Raw genomic sequence first — 19,310 nt, forward strand, 5'->3', positions numbered from 1 at the left:
TCCATTCGTTCAGACCGTGTGTAGTGTACCTAGATACGCAGTCGTGCAGGATTTGGGCACAGGCCACGCTAATGAAACATCATCCATTTCAAGTCAAGTTGCTATTGTTAAACACTTCACTAAAACCTGTATGGAAACGTTGCTGTTCAGTTGTTCTATAAGCGCAATTTCAACCAAATACAGTGGAGTTTAAAAGTTTGTACCCCCTTTTGGTTTCTTTTGGACGGAAGGGTGTTAAATGTCCTAAACACTACAAAATTTGACTGCAAGTAGAAGTTAATTTTATTAGCAGACTCAGATATCCATGTTAATATTTTCAATACTGATCATTAGTGTTAAATGACTTGATGATTTTGTGGTCAGTAAACCGTTTTTGCGTTGATTTTGATGTATGTTTTGGATCACTGTCCTGCTGGAAGATCCAACCACGGCACATTTTAATCTTTCTGGCAGAGGCAGTCAGGTTTTTATTTAATATCCATGTATCCTAACAATATGTCCAGGTCCTCTGGCAGAAAAACATTCCCAAAACATTAAAGATCCACCACCATATTTAACCGTGGGCATGAGGTACTTTTCCATATGGCTACCTATCTGTGTGCTTCAAAACCACCTCTGGTGTTTATTACCAAAAAGCTCTATTTTGGTTTCATCTGACCATAGAACCCGATCCCATTTGAAGTTCCAGTAGTGTCTGGCCAACTGAAGACACCTGAGTGTGTTTTTGGATGAGAGTAGAGGCTTTTTTCTTGAAACCCTTCCAACAACTTGTGGTGATGTAGGTGACTTCATATTGTAGTTTTGGAGACTTTCTGACCCCAAGACACAACTAACTCCTGCAATTCTCCAGCTGTGATCCTTGGAGATGTTTTGTCCACTCGAACCGTCCTCTTCAGTGTGTTGAGACGATATAGACACGCGTCCAATTCCAGGTTAATTCATAACATTTCCAGTTGACTGGAACTTCTTAATTATTGTCCTGATGGTGGAAATGAGCATTTTCGATGCTTGTGCTATTTTCTTATAGACACTTCCCATTTTGTGAAGCTCAACAACCTTTTGCTGCACATCACAGCTACAGTGGTGCTTGAAAGTTTGTGAACCCTTTAGAGTTTCCTATATTTCTACATAAATAACAAGATTTTCAGACAAGTCCTAAAACTACTCAGAGAACCCATTTAAACAAACGTGACACATGTTATACTTGGTCATTTATTTATTGCAGAAAATAATCCAATATTACATATCTGGGAGTGTCAAAAGTATGTGAACCTTTTGCCTTCAGTATCTGATCTGACCCCCTTGTGCAGCAAGAACTGCAACTAATCATTTCCAGTAACTGTTTATTAGTCCTGCACATAGGCTTGGACTTCAGTTTTGGCCATTCAAACCAATAACTTTATTGTTCTTTAACCATTCTTTGTTTTGGGCCATTGTCTTATTGCATGCCCCACTTTCTCTTGAGATTCAGTTCAGTTCCTGGGTTCATTCTTGCCCTGCGTTTGGGGAACTCACCACTACACTAATTATAATCTTTCAGATAGCTTGGAGATTTAGTACGTGTAGACCTTCTCAACTCGGGGTTTTCCATCCCAAGGAAAGTTTCTGATGCAGCCACTTCAGAAGTTCCTCCCAGTTTTTGTTTGTGACTTTCCTCAGAGAATGAAGAACCTGAGTCTTTTGTAGAATGCGCTGGAATGGCAACATCTGGCCGTGAAGTGTCTTACAGCTCTGGTGCTACGGATGTTGCATTGTGCCCATCTCTCACCTGATCAATATGTCAGTGCACTACTTGCCCACTTCCCAATGCTACTGTGCACCATACAGGACCAGTCTTTTTCTGAACTGTTCCTGGAATAAAAGTAGGTCCAGAGCTGAAGTTCCTAGTATACACTGGGTCACCCACCACAAGATATCTTTCCTTTGCATGTTGGTCATGGTACCATTTTTCTCAATTATTTGTATCTCAATGAGACCCTGTGTAGACCAGTTTCCTTCCACACAGCTGATTAGCGGCTGATTTGCCAGTGGTCGACTGTGGCGTCGTTCGGTAACTGAACAGCACTTTGCCTAGCTTTTTCAATGGACTCTCCAGCACTCTTTTCATCAGGGTTTTGAATGTTTGAACGGCCCTTTCAGCCAGACCACTGGAAGATGCATGGTAGGGTGCTGTGCTTGTGTTTAATTCCGTTTCTTTCCATAAACTCTTGGAATTCAGCACTGGTAAAAAAAACAAAAAAACTGCTATGGTCTGACATCACTACTTCTGGTATCCTGTGTTGGCTAAAGGTTTGTCTTAAGCACTGAATGGTAACTGTGGATGTAGACTTGATTAACAGATAAGCCTCTATCCATTTTGAGAATGCTTCTACCACGATCAAGAACATTCTACCCATCCACGGTGCACCGTAATCAATGTGAATCCTTCTCCATGGTTGCTCTGGTATCTCTCATGCATGCAGTGGCGCGTTTGCCGGAGCGTTTCTGTTTTCCTGATAGACTGCACACGATTTGACCAATGCTTCCAGCTCTGCATCCAAGTGTGGCAACCACATATAGCTACGCACCAGGCCTTTCATCCTGGTAATTCCTGGATGGGTTTCGTGTAGATGTCTTAGAAGAGCCGCACGCTGCGGAGGTGGAACCACTACGCGAGTCCCCATAAAACTAAGCTTCCCTGTATGCAGAGTTCATCCTATTTCCTTACATATTAGGGATGTCATGATACCAAAAATCTAGTCGTTGGTAACGATACCACCAAAAGTACACATGCTCAGTACCATGGTGTGATTTTTTTTTTTTTTTTTTTTTTTAAAAACCCAGAGAATTAAAAAAAAAAACCTATAAAATTAAAAACTCCTGGAGGGCATCCTCCTCTGGCTGATACTGGGGGGGAGAGAGAGAGAGAGAGAGAGAGAGAGATATAGAGATATATTTTAGTTCAAACACTGTCTGACCATGACTAATAAGTGCTAAGGTGCACTCCTGAACACACACACACCCCTTATACTCTGAATGCAGGCATTAGTTTAAATTCACTGATACGGTGTCAGGATAAAAAGATTTATTAAAAGCATGAACATGTGAATAATTATTAGTGACATTATGCTACATTTAGCTGACAGGACACGGGCTGAATGGAGATGCATGGTGGTCCATTAGGAGGTAGTTTATAACATTGCAATGCGTTAGCGTTTAACAAATAACTGGATATCGCAAACATTACATGGAACATAATGTTAGCTGATTTCACGGCTACAATGCCAGCTGTCTCAAACATAATATAGGACCTGTCTTTCGACTGTAATCCTATGGCATTAATTTTGTGACCTAAAAATATCTCTACTTCTCCCAAGGACTCGCACTTGCTCCTTCTTTGCCTCAGTCCACTCTTTTCTATCCTACTTAGTACCTCATCCAAGTTCTGCAGATGTTCATTAGCCCCTGAGACTAGAATGCAATCCAGATAAACTGTGACGCGTTTGATGTCTTGCAGAATCCCTTCTATTGTGTGCTGGAAGATCGCTGGACTTGAAGCAACTCCAAATGGTGGCCTGTTGTAAGTACATAATCCCTTGTGCATGTTGATTGTAACATACTTATTGGAATTTTTGTACAGTATTATCTTCTGATGCGCATGGGTCATGTCCAGTTGGGAAATTCTTTCCTCCTGCCGACTGAGCAAATAAATCTTCTACCTTGGGAATTGGATACTGTTCCACACTAGAGCTGGATTTACTGCGAATTTATAATCCCTACAAATTGGGGTAGAACCATCAGTTCTCTGACTGGAACAATGGGAGCTGCCCACTCTGCAAACTGCATTGGTTCAATGATCTTGTCTTCCACCAGCCTCTGGAGTTCTCTCTCCAGTAGTGGACCCAACTCTTCTTTGAACACTTTGGATTGTCTCTCCAATACGTTAGCCAATTTATGACCTGGTACATTTGCTACTGTATTTACCAGCTGAGGCAACAAATGATTTCTGTAGCCCCCCCAACCCCCCCCCCCCCCCCCCCTCCATCTTTGAATGTTGAATGTTTGAATTTTACCAAAATGAAGCTCGTTTAACCGCATGTTTATTCCTTACATAATACATATTAAACGCAAAGCATGTAGGGGTTCTACATGCATATAGTATTTGCACAATCAATAACCTATTCGAGTAATACATTGTCGTATATAAACTTGATTTTGTGTCTGCAGTGTCCAAAGCCCAGGCTGACCCCCCACCCCTTCAACCTTTGCAGCAATGCTGGCAGCACTATTTCCCAAAGACAACCTCTGGATATGACGCTGAGCACGTGCAATCAACTTCTTCTTTGGTCGACCATGGCGAGGCCTGTTCTGAGTGGAACCTGTCCTGTTAAACCGCTGTATGGTCTGGGCCACCGTGCTGCAGCTCAGTGTCAGGGTCTTGGTAATCTTCTTAAAGCCTAGGCCATTTTTATGTAGAGCAACAATTCTTTTTTTTTTCACATCCTCAGAGAGTTCTTTGCCTTGAGGTGCCATGTTGAACTTCCAGTGACCAGTATGAGGGAGTGTGAGAGTGATGACACCAAATTTTACACACCTGCTCCCCATTCACACCTGAGACCTTGTAACACTAACAAGTCACATGACCCCGGGGAGGGAAAATGGCTAATTAGGCCCGATTTGGACATTTTTACTTGGGGGTGTACTCACTTTTGTTGCCAGCGGTTTAGACATTGTGTGTTGAGTTATTTTGAGGGGACAGCAAATTTACACTGTTACACAAGCTGTACACTCACTACTTTACACTGTAGCAAAGTGTCATTTCTTCAGTGTTGTCACATGAAAAGATATCATCAAATATTTACAAAAATGTGAGGGGAGTTCTCACTTTATTGTGAAATACTGTACATCTTTTTATTTACTTTAATATTTATTCATTGTGTGTGTGTGTGTGTTTGTTTTTATATATATATGAGAGAGAGAGAGAGAGAGAGAGAGCGCGAGAGCGCGCAACGGTTGCGTGTTCAAATCACGTCGGGGTCATTCAATGCACTGGGGTGAGATCTACCATTTGATCTTGAAAATCTCCCTTAATGTCCAGGGAAGGGAAACCAGCCAGGTTATGCCTTTAAAGGGCTCGTGCCTTGTCCTCTGAAAGAGCTCTTGCCCAGATGTCAGACACTAGTCGCAACAGTCACAGCCCACCACCTGTCTCCGAGTTCCAATGCGTCTTGATCGCCACGCCGATGAACAAGTATGCCTTGCACCATGATGCGCTATAGGCTTCGAGCTGGGACCTCGTGGCGCAACGGTAGTGCGTCTGACTGCAGATCAGAAGGTTCAAATCATGTCGGGGTCATTCAATGTGCTCTTTTTCACACAGACCCATGATTTTCTGCGCAGTCTAATAAGGATGCTGTTATATGGACTCCAATCTCTATGATGACCACCCATGTCTTTGTCAACTTCATGCTAAAAGGTAACAAAGCTTAGGTAGCAACACTCTCACCTAGTAACCATTAGTAACTTGACTACCTGCTGAATGTTTACCCTTAGTTTGCCCATTTTGCTTGCTGAACAAAACATGCTGGAAAGAGGCACCTTAGATGGTTTCACTGGACCTCTCAGAGGATCTGGAGGGTACTACAACACCCAAACGGGGACTTGAACCCTGGACCCTCAGATTAAAAGTCTGACGCTCTACCGACTGAGCTATCTGGGCTCGAGGAGTGAGAGCGCACTTTACCCTCGAGCTTGTAGGTCAGGCCTGTGGATGCTCTAGTTCAACGGTTCTCACAGACATAAATGGTGCTCAGCCCTTGGCTTGGAAAGGGCCCATCCCATCTGGTTCTCATGGCTTTCTACAAACTATTAACACAGCTCAGCACCACTATTCAAGGATACAAACCAACAGGGTTCAACCACGGGTCTGTCCTTCATACTTCTTTACCCACTGACTGCCTGCAGTCTGAGACATACAAAGAGACAAGGTTCTTGTGAAACCTGTAAAATGGTGACGTTAACCAAGAGAATGTTGAACTTTGGTCCTATCTATTATGTTGGCCAGTTTCTAAGTTGAGATCAACTTAACCCCAGTGCTTTCTGTTTAACGACCTTGTTCGTATTTTTGTTTACAACTAGCACACTTTTGACCAGCATGTCGCTTGGAAATCGTTACCAGCATAACTCTTATTCGTAAGGCTCACTCTGGAGGCTTGTCTTGGTTCAAGGAATGCCTTCGTGTCATGGTATGAGAACAAGTAGAATAGCATCAGCATTTTTAATTAAACTTGGCTTTTCTGCACAAGGAGACCAAAATTTCTAACAAACACGTTAATTCCACACCACAAACTGACGTGTAATCTTGGCTCTGTATGCCTCGCAAAAAGCAGGTTTACGCCACCTTTGCCACTGATTGCCCATCGTCTGACACGTATAATGACACAAAGGCCTCGTACAAATGGTAAATGTGTGAAGTTACCCAGAAGAAGGCTGAACCATGGTTCTTTCGCATAGGCAGTTGAGTCCCTGAGTTGCGCTTCAGGTATAAGTTGTCCGCGCTTCACTCTCACGCACTGGGGTGAGATCTACCATTTGATCTTGAAAATCTCCCTTAATGTCCAGGGAAGGGAAACCAGGCAGGTTATGCCTTTAAAGGGCTCGTGCCTTGTCCTCTGAAAGAGCTCTTGCCCAGATATCAGACACTAGTCGCAACAGTCACAGCCCACCACCTGTCTCCGAGTTCCAATGCGTCTTGATCGCCACGCCGATGAACAAGTATGCCTTGCACCATGATGCGCTATAGGCTTCGAGCTGGGACCTCGTGGCGCAACGGAAGTGCGTCTGACTCCAGATCAGAAGGTTCAAATCATGTCGGGGTCATTCAATGTGCTCTTTTTCACACAGACCCATGATTTATTTTCTGTGCAGTCTAATAAGGATGCTGTTATATGGACTCCAATCTCTATGATGACCACCCATGTCTTTGTCAACTTCATGCTAAAAGGTAACAAAGCTTAGGTAGCAACACTCTCACCTGGTAACCATTAGTAACTTGACAATCTGCTGAATGTTTACCCTTAGTTTGCCCATTTTGCTTGCTGAACAAAACATGCTGGAAAGAGGCACCTTAGATGGTTTCACTGGACCTCTCAGAAGATATGGAGGGTACTACAACACCCAAACAGGGACTTGAACCCTGGACCCTCAGATTAAAAGTCTGACGCTGTACCGACTGAGCTATCTGGGCTCGAGAAGAGAGAGAGCGCACTTTACCCTCGAGCTTGTAGGTCAGGCCTGTGGACGCTCTAGTTCAACGGTTCTCACAGACATAAATGGTGCTCAGCCCTTGGCTTGGAAAGGGCCCATCCCATCTGGTTCTCATGGCTTTCTACAAACTATTAACACAGCTCAGCACCACTATTCAAGGATACAAACCAACAGGGTTCAACCACGGCTCTGTCCTTCATACTTCTTTACCCACTGACTGCCTGCAGTCTGAGACATACAAAGAGACAAGGTTCTTGTGAAACCTGTAAAATGGTGACGTTAACCAAGAGAATGTTGAACTTTGGTCCTATCTATTATGTTGGCCAGTTTCTAAGTTGAGATCAACTTAACCCCAGTGCTTTCTGTTTAACGACCTTGTTCGTATTTTTGTTTACAACTAGCACACTTTTGACCAGCATGTCGCTTGGAAATCGTTACCAGCATAACTCTTATTCGTAAGGCTCACTCTGGAGGCTTGTCTTGGTTCAAGGAATGCCTTCGTGTCATGGTATGAGAACAAGTAGAATAGCATCAGCATTTTTAATTAAACTTGGCTTTTCTGCACAAGGAGACCAAAATTTCTAACAAACACGTTAATTCCACACCACAAACTGACGTGTAATCTTGGCTCTGTATGCCTCGCAAAAAGCAGGTTTACGCCACCTTTGCCACTGATTGCCCATCGTCTGACACGTATAATGACACAAAGGCCTCGTACAAATGGTAAATGTGTGAAGTTACCCAGAAGAAGGCTGAACCATGGTTCTTTCGCATAGGCAGTTGAGTCCCTGAGTTGCGCTTCAGGTATAAGTTGTCCGCGCTTCACTCTCACGCACTGGGGTGAGATCTACCATTTGATCTTGAAAATCTCCCTTAATGTCCAGGGAAGGGAAACCAGGCAGGTTATGCCTTTAAAGGGCTCGTGCCTTGTCCTCTGAAAGAGCTCTTGCCCAGATATCAGACACTAGTCGCAACAGTCACAGCCCACCACCTGTCTCCGAGTTCCAATGCGTCTTGATCGCCACGCCGATGAACAAGTATGCCTTGCACCATGATGCGCTATAGGCTTCGAGCTGGGACCTCGTGGCGCAACGGAAGTGCGTCTGACTCCAGATCAGAAGGTTCAAATCATGTCGGGGTCATTCAATGTGCTCTTTTTCACACAGACCCATGATTTATTTTCTGTGCAGTCTAATAAGGATGCTGTTATATGGACTCCAATCTCTATGATGACCACCCATGTCTTTGTCAACTTCATGCTAAAAGGTAACAAAGCTTAGGTAGCAACACTCTCACCTGGTAACCATTAGTAACTTGACAATCTGCTGAATGTTTACCCTTAGTTTGCCCATTTTGCTTGCTGAACAAAACATGCTGGAAAGAGGCACCTTAGATGGTTTCACTGGACCTCTCAGAAGATATGGAGGGTACTACAGCACCCAAACAGGGACTTGAACCCTGGACCCTCAGATTAAAAGTCTGACGCTGTACCGACTGAGCTATCTGGGCTCGAGAAGAGAGAGAGCGCACTTTACCCTCGAGCTTGTAGGTCAGGCCTGTGGACGCTCTAGTTCAACGGTTCTCACAGACATAAATGGTGCTCAGCCCTTGGCTTGGAAAGGGCCCATCCCATCTGGTTCTCATGGCTTTCTACAAACTATTAACACAGCTCAGCACCACTATTCAAGGATACAAACCAACAGGGTTCAACCACGGCTCTGTCCTTCATACTTCTTTACCCACTGACTGCCTGCAGTCTGAGACATACAAAGAGACAAGGTTCTTGTGAAACCTGTAAAATGGTGACGTTAACCAAGAGAATGTTGAACTTTGGTCCTATCTATTATGTTGGCCAGTTTCTAAGTTGAGATCAACTTAACCCCAGTGCTTTCTGTTTAACGACCTTGTTCGTATTTTTGTTTACAACTAGCACACTTTTGACCAGCATGTCGCTTGGAAATCGTTACCAGCATAACTCTTATTCGTAAGGCTCACTCTGGAGGCTTGTCTTGGTTCAAGGAATGCCTTCGTGTCATGGTATGAGAACAAGTAGAATAGCATCAGCATTTTTAATTAAACTTGGCTTTTCTGCACAAGGAGACCAAAATTTCTAACAAACACGTTAATTCCACACCACAAACTGACGTGTAATCTTGGCTCTGTATGCCTCGCAAAAAGCAGGTTTACGCCACCTTTGCCACTGATTGCCCATCGTCTGACACGTATTGCCTCGTACAAATGGTAAATGTGTGAAGTTACCCACAAGAAGGCTGAACCATGGTTCTTTCGCATAGGCAGTTGAGTCCCTGAGTTGCGCTTCAGGTATAAGTTGTCCGCGCTTCACTCTCACGCACTGGGGTGAGATCTACCATTTGATCTTGAAAATCTCCCTTAATGTCCAGGGAAGGGAAACCAGGCAGGTTATCCCTTTAAAGGGCTCGTGCCTTGTCCTCTGAAAGAGCTCTTGCCCAGATGTCAGACACTAGTCGCAACAGTCACAGCCCACCACCTGTCTCCGAGTTCCAATGCGTCTTGATCGCCACGCCGATGAACAAGTATGCCTTGCACCATGATGCGCTATAGGCTTCGAGCTGGGACCTCGTGGCGCAACGGAAGTGCGTCTGACTCCAGATCAGAAGGTTCAAATCATGTCGGGGTCATTCAATGTGCTCTTTTTCACACAGACCCATGATTTTCTGCGCAGTCTAATAAGGATGCTGTTATATGGACTCCAATCTCTATGATGACCACCCATGTCTTTGTCAACTTCATGCTAAAAGGTAACAAAGCTTAGGTAGCAACACTCTCACCTGGTAACCATTAGTAACTTGACAATCTGCTGAATGTTTACCCTTAGTTTGCCCATTTTGCTTGCTGAACAAAACATGCTGGAAAGAGGCACCTTAGATGGTTTCACTGGACCTCTCAGAGGATCTGGAGGGTACTACAACACCCAAACAGGGACTTGAACCCTGGACCCTCAGATTAAAAGTCTGACGCTCTACCGACTGAGCTATCTGGGCTCGAGGAGTGAGAGCGCACTTTACCCTGGAGCTTGTAGGTCAGGCCTGTGGACGCTCTAGTTCAACGGTTCTCACAGACATAAATGGTGCTCAGCCCTTGGCTTGGAAAGGGCCCATCCCATCTGGTTCTCATGGCTTTCTACAAACTATTAACACAGCTCAGCACCACTATTCAAGGATACAATCCAACAGGGTTCAACCACGGCTCTGTCCTTCATACTTCTTTACCCACTGACTGCCTGCAGTCTGAGACATACAAAGAGACAAGGTTCTTGTGAAACCTGTAAAATGGTGACGTTAACCAAGAGAATGTTGAACTTTGGTCCTATCTGTTATGTTGGCCAGTTTCTAAGTTGAGATCAACTTAACCCCAGTGCTTTCTGTTGAACGACCTTGTTCGTATTTTTGTTTACAACTAGCACACTTTTGACCAGCATGTCGCTTGGAAATCGTTACCAGCATAACTCTTATTCGTAAGGCTCACTCTGGAGGCTTGTCTTGGTTCAAGGAATGCCTTCGTGTCATGGTATGAGAACAAGTAGAATAGCATCAGCATTTTTAATTAAACTTGGCTTTTCTGCACAAGGAGACCAAAATTTCTAACAAACACGTTAATTCCACACCACAAACTGACGTGTAATCTTGGCTCTGTATGCCTCGCAAAAAGCAGGTTTACGCCACCTTTTCCACTGATTGCCCATTGTCTGACACGTATAATGACACAAAGGCCTCGTACAAATGGTAAATGTGTGAAGTTACCCACAAGAAGGCTGAACCATGGTTCTATCGCATAGGCAGTTGAGTCCCTGAGTTGCGCTTCAGGTATAAGTTGTCCGCGCTTCACTCTCACGCACTGGGGTGAGATCTACCATTTGATCTTGAAAATCTCCCTTAATGTCCAGGGAAGGGAAACCAGGCAGGTTATCCCTTTAAAGGGCTCGTGCCTTGTCCTCTGAAAGAGCTCTTGCCCAGATGTCAGACACTAGTCGCAACAGTCACAGCCCACCACCTGTCTCCGAGTTCCAATGCGTCTTGATCGCCACGCCAATGAACAAGTATGCCTTGCACCACGATGCGCTATAGGCTTCGAGCTGGGACCTCGTGGCGCAACGGAAGTGCGTCTGACTCCAGATCAGAAGGTTCAAATCATGTCGGGGTCATTCAATGTGCTCTTTTTCACACAGACCCATGATTTTCTGCGCAGTCTAATAAGGATGCTGTTATATGGACTCCAATCTCTATGATGACCACCCATGTCTTTGTCAACTTCATGCTAAAAGGTAACAAAGCTTAGGTAGCAACACTCTCACCTGGTAACCATTAGTAACTTGACAATCTGCTGAATGTTTACCCTTAGTTTGCCCATTTTGCTTGCTGAACAAAACATGCTGGAAAGAGGCACCTTAGATGGTTTCACTGGACCTCGCAGAGGATCTGGAGGGTACTACAACACCCAAACAGGGACTTGAACCCTGGACCCTCAGATTAAAAGTCTGACGCTCTACCGACTGAGCTATCTGGGCTCGAGGAGTGAGAGCGCACTTTACCCTGGAGCTTGTAGGTCAGGCCTGTGGACGCTCTAGTTCAACGGTTCTCACAGACATAAATGGTGCTCAGCCCTTGGCTTGGAAAGGGCCCATCCCATCTGGTTCTCATGGCTTTCTACAAACTATTAACACAGCTCAGCACCACTATTCAAGGATACAATCCAACAGGGTTCAACCACGGCTCTGTCCTTCATACTTCTTTACCCACTGACTGCCTGCAGTCTGAGACATACAAAGAGACAAGGTTCTTGTGAAACCTGTAAAATGGTGACGTTAACCAAGAGAATGTTGAACTTTGGTCCTATCTGTTATGTTGGCCAGTTTCTAAGTTGAGATCAACTTAACCCCAGTGCTTTCTGTTGAACGACCTTGTTCGTATTTTTGTTTACAACTAGCACACTTTTGACCAGCATGTCGCTTGGAAATCGTTACCAGCATAACTCTTATTCGTAAGGCTCACTCTGGAGGCTTGTCTTGGTTCAAGGAATGCCTTCGTGTCATGGTATGAGAACAAGTAGAATAGCATCAGCATTTTTAATTAAACTTGGCTTTTCTGCACAAGGAGACCAAAATTTCTAACAAACACGTTAATTCCACACCACAAACTGACGTGTAATCTTGGCTCTGTATGCCTCGCAAAAAGCAGGTTTACGCCACCTTTTCCACTGATTGCCCATTGTCTGACACGTATAATGACACAAAGGCCTCGTACAAATGGTAAATGTGTGAAGTTACCCACAAGAAGGCTGAACCATGGTTCTATCGCATAGGCAGTTGAGTCCCTGAGTTGCGCTTCAGGTATAAGTTGTCCGCGCTTCACTCTCACGCACTGGGGTGAGATCTACCATTTGATCTTGAAAATCTCCCTTAATGTCCAGGGAAGGGAAACCAGGCAGGTTATCCCTTTAAAGGGCTCGTGCCTTGTCCTCTGAAAGAGCTCTTGCCCAGATGTCAGACACTAGTCGCAACAGTCACAGCCCACCACCTGTCTCCGAGTTCCAATGCGTCTTGATCGCCACGCCAATGAACAAGTATGCCTTGCACCACGATGCGCTATAGGCTTCGAGCTGGGACCTCGTGGCGCAACGGAAGTGCGTCTGACTCCAGATCAGAAGGTTCAAATCATGTCGGGGTCATTCAATGTGCTCTTTTTCACACAGACCCATGATTTTCTGCGCAGTCTAATAAGGATGCTGTTATATGGACTCCAATCTCTATGATGACCACCCATGTCTTTGTCAACTTCATGCTAAAAGGTAACAAAGCTTAGGTAGCAACACTCTCACCTGGTAACCATTAGTAACTTGACAATCTGCTGAATGTTTACCCTTAGTTTGCCCATTTTGCTTGCTGAACAAAACATGCTGGAAAGAGGCACCTTAGATGGTTTCACTGGACCTCGCAGAGGATCTGGAGGGTACTACAACACCCAAACAGGGACTTGAACCCTGGACCCTCGGATTAAAAGTCTGACGCTCTACCGACTGAGCTATCTGGGCTCGAGGAGCGAGAGCGCACTTTACCCTGGAGCTTGTAGGTCAGGCCTGTGGACGCTCTAGTTCAACGGTTCTCACAGACATAAATGGTGCTCAGCCCTTGGCTTGGAAAGGGCCCATCCCATCTGGTTCTCATGGCTTTCTACAAACTATTAACACAGCTCAGCACCACTATTCAAGGATACAAACCAACAGGGTTCAACCACGGCTCTGTCCTTCATACTTCTTTACCCACTGACTGCCTGCAGTCTGAGACATACAAAGAGACAAGGTTCTTGTGAAACCTGTAAAATGGTGACGTTAACCAAGAGAATGTTGAACTTTGGTCCTATCTATTATGTTGGCCAGTTTCTAAGTTGAGATCAACTTAACCCCAGTGCTTTCTGTTTAACGACCTTGTTCGTATTTTTGTTTACAACTAGCACACTTTTGACCAGCATGTCGCTTGGAAATCGTTACCAGCATAACTCTTATTCGTAAGGCTCACTCTGGAGGCTTGTCTTGGTTCAAGGAATGCCTTCGTGTCATGGTATGAGAACAAGTAGAATAGCATCAGCATTTTTAATTAAACTTGGCTTTTCTGCACAAGGAGACCAAAATTTCTAACAAACACGTTAATTCCACACCACAAACTGACGTGTAATCTTGGCTCTGTATGCCTCGCAAAAAGCAGGTTTACGCCACCTTTGCCACTGATTGCCCATCGTCTGACACGTATTGCCTCGTACAAATGGTAAATGTGTGAAGTTACCCACAAGAAGGCTGAACCATGGTTCTTTCGCATAGGCAGTTGAGTCCCTGAGTTGCGCTTCAGGTATAAGTTGTCCGCGCTTCACTCTCACGCACTGGGGTGAGATCTACCATTTGATCTTGAAAATCTCCCTTAATGTCCAGGGAAGGGAAACCAGGCAGGTTATCCCTTTAAAGGGCTCGTGCCTTGTCCTCTGAAAGAGCTCTTGCCCAGATGTCAGACACTAGTCGCAACAGTCACAGCCCACCACCTGTCTCCGAGTTCCAATGCGTCTTGATCGCCACGCCGATGAACAAGTATGCCTTGCACCATGATGCGCTATAGGCTTCGAGCTGGGACCTCGTGGCGCAACGGAAGTGCGTCTGACTCCAGATCAGAAGGTTCAAATCATGTCGGGGTCATTCAATGTGCTCTTTTTCACACAGACCCATGATTTTCTGCGCAGTCTAATAAGGATGCTGTTATATGGACTCCAATCTCTATGATGACCACCCATGTCTTTGTCAACTTCATGCTAAAAGGTAACAAAGCTTAGGTAGCAACACTCTCACCTGGTAACCATTAGTAACTTGACAATCTGCTGAATGTTTACCCTTAGTTTGCCCATTTTGCTTGCTGAACAAAACATGCTGGAAAGAGGCACCTTAGATGGTTTCACTGGACCTCTCAGAGGATCTGGAGGGTACTACAACACCCAAACAGGGACTTGAACCCTGGACCCTCAGATTAAAAGTCTGACGCTCTACCGACTGAGCTATCTGGGCTCGAGGAGTGAGAGCGCACTTTACCCTGGAGCTTGTAGGTCAGGCCTGTGGACGCTCTAGTTCAACGGTTCTCACAGACATAAATGGTGCTCAGCCCTTGGCTTGGAAAGGGCCCATCCCATCTGGTTCTCATGGCTTTCTACAAACTATTAACACAGCTCAGCACCACTATTCAAGGATACAAACCAACAGGGTTCAACCACGGCTCTGTCCTTCATACTTCTTTACCCACTGACTGCCTGCAGTCTGAGACATACAAAGAGACAAGGTTCTTGTGAAACCTGTAAAATGGTGACGTTAACCAAGAGAATGTTGAACTTTGGTCCTATCTGTTATGTTGGCCAGTTTCTAAGTTGAGATCAACTTAACCCCAGTGCTTTCTGTTGAACGACCTTGTTCGTATTTTTGTTTACAACTAGCACACTTTTGACCAGCATGTCGCTTGGAAATCGTTACCAGCATAACTCTTATTCGTAAGGCTCACTCTGGAGGCTTGTCTTGGTTCAAGGAATGCCTTCGTGTCATGGTATGAGAACAAGTAGAATAGCATCAGCATTTTTAATTAAACTTGGCTTTTCTGCACAAGGAGACCAAAATTTCTAACAAACACGTTAATTCCACACCACAAACTGACGTGTAATCTTGGCTCTGTATGCCTCGCAAAAAGCAGGTTTACGCCACCTTTGCCACTGATTGCCCATTGTCTGACACGTATAATGACACAAAGGCCTCGTACAAATGGTAAATGTGTGAAGTTACCCACAAGAAGGCTGAACCATGGTTCTATCGCATAGGCAGTTGAGTCCCTGAGTTGCGCTTCAGGTATAAGTTGTCCGCGCTTCACTCTCACGCACTGGGGTGAGATCTACCATTTGATCTTGAAAATCTCCCTTAATGTCCAGGGAAGGGAAACCAGGCAGGTTATCCCTTTAAAGGGCTCGTGCCTTGTCCTCTGAAAGAGCTCTTGCCCAGATGTCAGACACTAGTCGCAACAGTCACAGCCCACCACCTGTCTCCGAGTTCCAATGCGTCTTGATCGCCACGCCGATGAACAAGTATGCCTTGCACCACGATGCGCTATAGGCTTCGAGCTGGGACCTCGTGGCGCAACGGAAGTGCGTCTGACTCCAGATCAGAAGGTTCAAATCATGTCGGGGTCATTCAATGTGCTCTTTTTCACACAGACCCATGATTTTCTGCGCAGTCTAATAAGGATGCTGTTATATGGACTCCAATCTCTATGATGACCACCCATGTCTTTGTCAACTTCATGCTAAAAGGTAACAAAGCTTAGGTAGCAACACTCTCACCTGGTAACCATTAGTAACTTGACAATCTGCTGAATGTTTACCCTTAGTTTGCCCATTTTGCTTGCTGAACAAAACATGCTGGAAAGAGGCACCTTAGATGGTTTCACTGGACCTCACAGAGGATCTGGAGGGTACTACAACACCCAAACAGGGACTTGAACCCTGGACCCTCGGATTAAAAGTCTGACGCTCTACCGACTGAGCTATCTGGGCTCGAGGAGCGAGAGCGCACTTTACCCTGGAGCTTGTAGGTCAGGCCTGTGGACGCTCTAGTTCAACGGTTCTCACAGACATAAATGGTGCTCAGCCCTTGGCTTGGAAAGGGCCCATCCCATCTGGTTCTCATGGCTTTCTACAAACTATTAACACAGCTCAGCACCACTATTCAAGGATACAAACCAACAGGGTTCAACCACGGCTCTGTCCTTCATACTTCTTTACCCACTGACTGCCTGCAGTCTGAGACATACAAAGAGACAAGGTTCTTGTGAAACCTGTAAAATGGTGACGTTAACCAAGAGAATGTTGAACTTTGGTCCTATCTATTATGTTGGCCAGTTTCTAAGTTGAGATCAACTTAACCCCAGTGCTTTCTGTTTAACGACCTTGTTCGTATTTTTGTTTACAACTAGCACACTTTTGACCAGCATGTCGCTTGGAAATCGTTACCAGCATAACTCTTATTCGTAAGGCTCACTCTGGAGGCTTGTCTTGGTTCAAGGAATGCCTTCGTGTCATGGTATGAGAACAAGTAGAATAGCATCAGCATTTTTAATTAAACTTGGCTTTTCTGCACAAGGAGACCAAAATTTCTAACAAACACGTTAATTCCACACCACAAACTGACGTGTAATCTTGGCTCTGTATGCCTCGCAAAAAGCAGGTTTACGCCACCTTTGCCACTGATTGCCCATCGTCTGACACGTATAATGACACAAAGGCCTCGTACAAATGGTAAATGTGTGAAGTTACCCAGAAGAAGGCTGAACCATGGTTCTATCGCATAGGCAGTTGAGTCCCTGAGTTGCGCTTCAGGTATAAGTTGTCCGCGCTTCACTCTCACGCACTGGGGTGAGATCTACCATTTGATCTTGAAAATCTCCCTTAATGTTCAGGGAAGGGAAACCTGGCAGGTTATCCCTTTAAAGGGCTTGTGCCCTGTCCTCTGAAAGAGCTCTTGCCCAGATGTCAGACACTAGTCGCAACAGTCACAGCCCACCACCTGTCTCCGAGTTCCAATGCGTCTTGATCGCCACGCCGATGAACAAGTATGCCTTGCACCACGATGCGCTATAGGCTTCGAGCTGGGACCTCGTGGCGCAACGGAAGTGCGTCTGACTCCAGATCAGAAGGTTCAAATCATGTCGGGGTCATTCAATGTGCTCTTTTTCACACAGACCCATGATTTTCTGCGCAGTCTAATAAGGATGCTGTTATATGGACTCCAATCTCTATGATGACCACCCATGTCTTTGTCAACTTCATGCTAAAAGGTAACAAAGCTTAGGTAGCAACACTCTCACCTGGTAACCATTAGTAACTTGACAATCTGCTGAATGTTTACCCTTAGTTTGCCCATTTTGCTTGCTGAACAAAACATGCTGGAAAGAGGCACCTTAGATGGTTTCACTGGACCTCTCAGAGGATCTGGAGGGTACTACAACACCCAAACAGGGACTTGAACCCTGGACCCTCAGATTAAAAGTCTGATGCTCTACCGACTGAGCTATCTGGGCTCGAGAAGCGAGAGCGCACTTTACCCTGGAGCTTGTAGGTCAGGCCTGTGGACGCTCTAGTTCAACGGTTCTCACAGACATAAATGGTGCTCAGCCCTTGGCTTGGAAAGGGCCCATCCCATCTGGTTCTCATGGCTTTCTACAAACTATTAACACAGCTCAGCACCACTATTCAAGGATACAAACCAACAGGGTTCAACCACAGCTCTGTCCTTCATACTTCTTTACCCACTGACTGCCTGCAGTCTGAGACATACAAAGAGACAAGGTTCTTGTGAAACCTGTAAAATGGTGACGTTAACCAAGAGAATGTTGAACTTTGGTCCTATCTGTTATGTTGGCCAGTTTCTAAGTTGAGATCAACTTAACCCCAGTGCTTTCTGTTTAACGACCTTTTTCGTATTTTTGTTTACAACTAGCACACTTTTGACCAGCATGTCGCTTGGAAATCGTTACCAGCATAACTCTTATTCGTAAGGCGCACTCTGAAGGCTTGTCTTGGTTCAAGGAATGCCTTCGTGTCATGGTATGAGAACAAGTAGAATAGCATCAGCATTTTTAATTAAACTTGGCTTTTCTGCACAAGGAGACCAAAATTTCTAACAAACACGTTAATTCCACACCACAAACTGACGTGTAATCTTGGCTCTGTATGCCTCGCAAAAAGCAGGTTTACGCCACCTTTGCCACTGATTGCCCATCGTCTGACACGTATAATGACACAAAGGCCTCGTACAAATGGTAAATGTGTGAAGTTACCCAGAAGAAGGCTGAACCATGGTTCTATCGCATAGACACTTGAGTCCCTGAGTTGCGCTTCAGGTATAAGTTGTCCACGCTTCACTCTCACGCACTGGGGTGAGATCTACCATTTGATCTTGAAAATCTCCCTTAATGTCCAGGGAAGGGAAACCAGCCAGGTTATCCCTTTAAAGGGCTTGTGCCCTGTCCTCTGAAAGAGCTCTTGCCCAGATGTCAGACACTAGTCGCAACAGTCACAGCCCACCACCTGTCTCCGAGTTCCAATGCGTCTTGATCGCCACGCCGATGAACAAGTATGCCTTGCACCACGATGCGCTATAGGCTTCGAGCTGGGACCTCGTGGCGCAACGGAAGTGCGTCTGACTCCAGATCAGAAGGTTCAAATCATGTCGGGGTCATTCAATGTGCTCTTTTTCACACAGACCCATGATTTATTTTTTGTGCAGTCTAATAAGGATGCTGTTATATGGACTCCAATCTCTATGATGACCACCCATGTCTTTGTCAACTTCATGCTAAAAGGTAACAAAGCTGATGTAGCAACACTCTCACCTAGTAACCATTAGTAACTTGACAACCTGCTGAATGTTTACCCTTAGTTTGCCCATTTTGCTTGCTGAACAAAACATGCTGGAAAGAGGCACCTTAGATGGTTTCACTGGACCTCTCAGAGGAT

At 45.2% G+C, this 19,310-nt stretch overlaps 1 long non-coding RNA gene and 4 other non-coding genes across 8 annotated transcripts in view; 1 reads left to right on the forward strand and 4 right to left on the reverse strand.

Annotated features, from left to right (window-relative positions):
* The window catches only part of LOC128630411 (uncharacterized), a 100,720-nt gene that overhangs the window by 741 nt on the left and 80,669 nt on the right, over positions 1 to 19,310 (forward strand). For 3 of the 4 annotated variants that reach the window (XR_008394669.1, XR_008394670.1, XR_008394672.1), the window contains exons 2-3: positions 3,497 to 3,559; positions 4,207 to 4,420. This is a non-coding gene — a long non-coding RNA (uncharacterized LOC128630411). The remainder of the gene's footprint in view (positions 1 to 3,496; positions 3,560 to 4,206; positions 4,421 to 19,310) is intronic. The other variant, XR_008394671.1, reaches the window with a different exon arrangement.
* trnak-uuu (transfer RNA lysine (anticodon UUU)) lies at positions 10,196 to 10,268 on the reverse strand. The gene has a single exon. It is a non-coding gene; the product is annotated as a tRNA-Lys (tRNA).
* Positions 11,719 to 11,791, reverse strand: trnak-uuu (transfer RNA lysine (anticodon UUU)). Its single transcript has one exon. It is a non-coding gene; the product is annotated as a tRNA-Lys (tRNA).
* trnak-uuu (transfer RNA lysine (anticodon UUU)) lies at positions 14,754 to 14,826 on the reverse strand. Its single transcript has one exon. It is a non-coding gene; the product is annotated as a tRNA-Lys (tRNA).
* On the reverse strand, positions 17,800 to 17,872 carry trnak-uuu (transfer RNA lysine (anticodon UUU)). Its single transcript has one exon. It is a non-coding gene; the product is annotated as a tRNA-Lys (tRNA).

This window comes from Ictalurus punctatus, unplaced genomic scaffold (genome assembly GCF_001660625.3).
Source record: "Ictalurus punctatus breed USDA103 unplaced genomic scaffold, Coco_2.0 Super-Scaffold_100056, whole genome shotgun sequence".
NCBI lineage: Eukaryota > Metazoa > Chordata > Actinopteri > Siluriformes > Ictaluridae > Ictalurus > Ictalurus punctatus.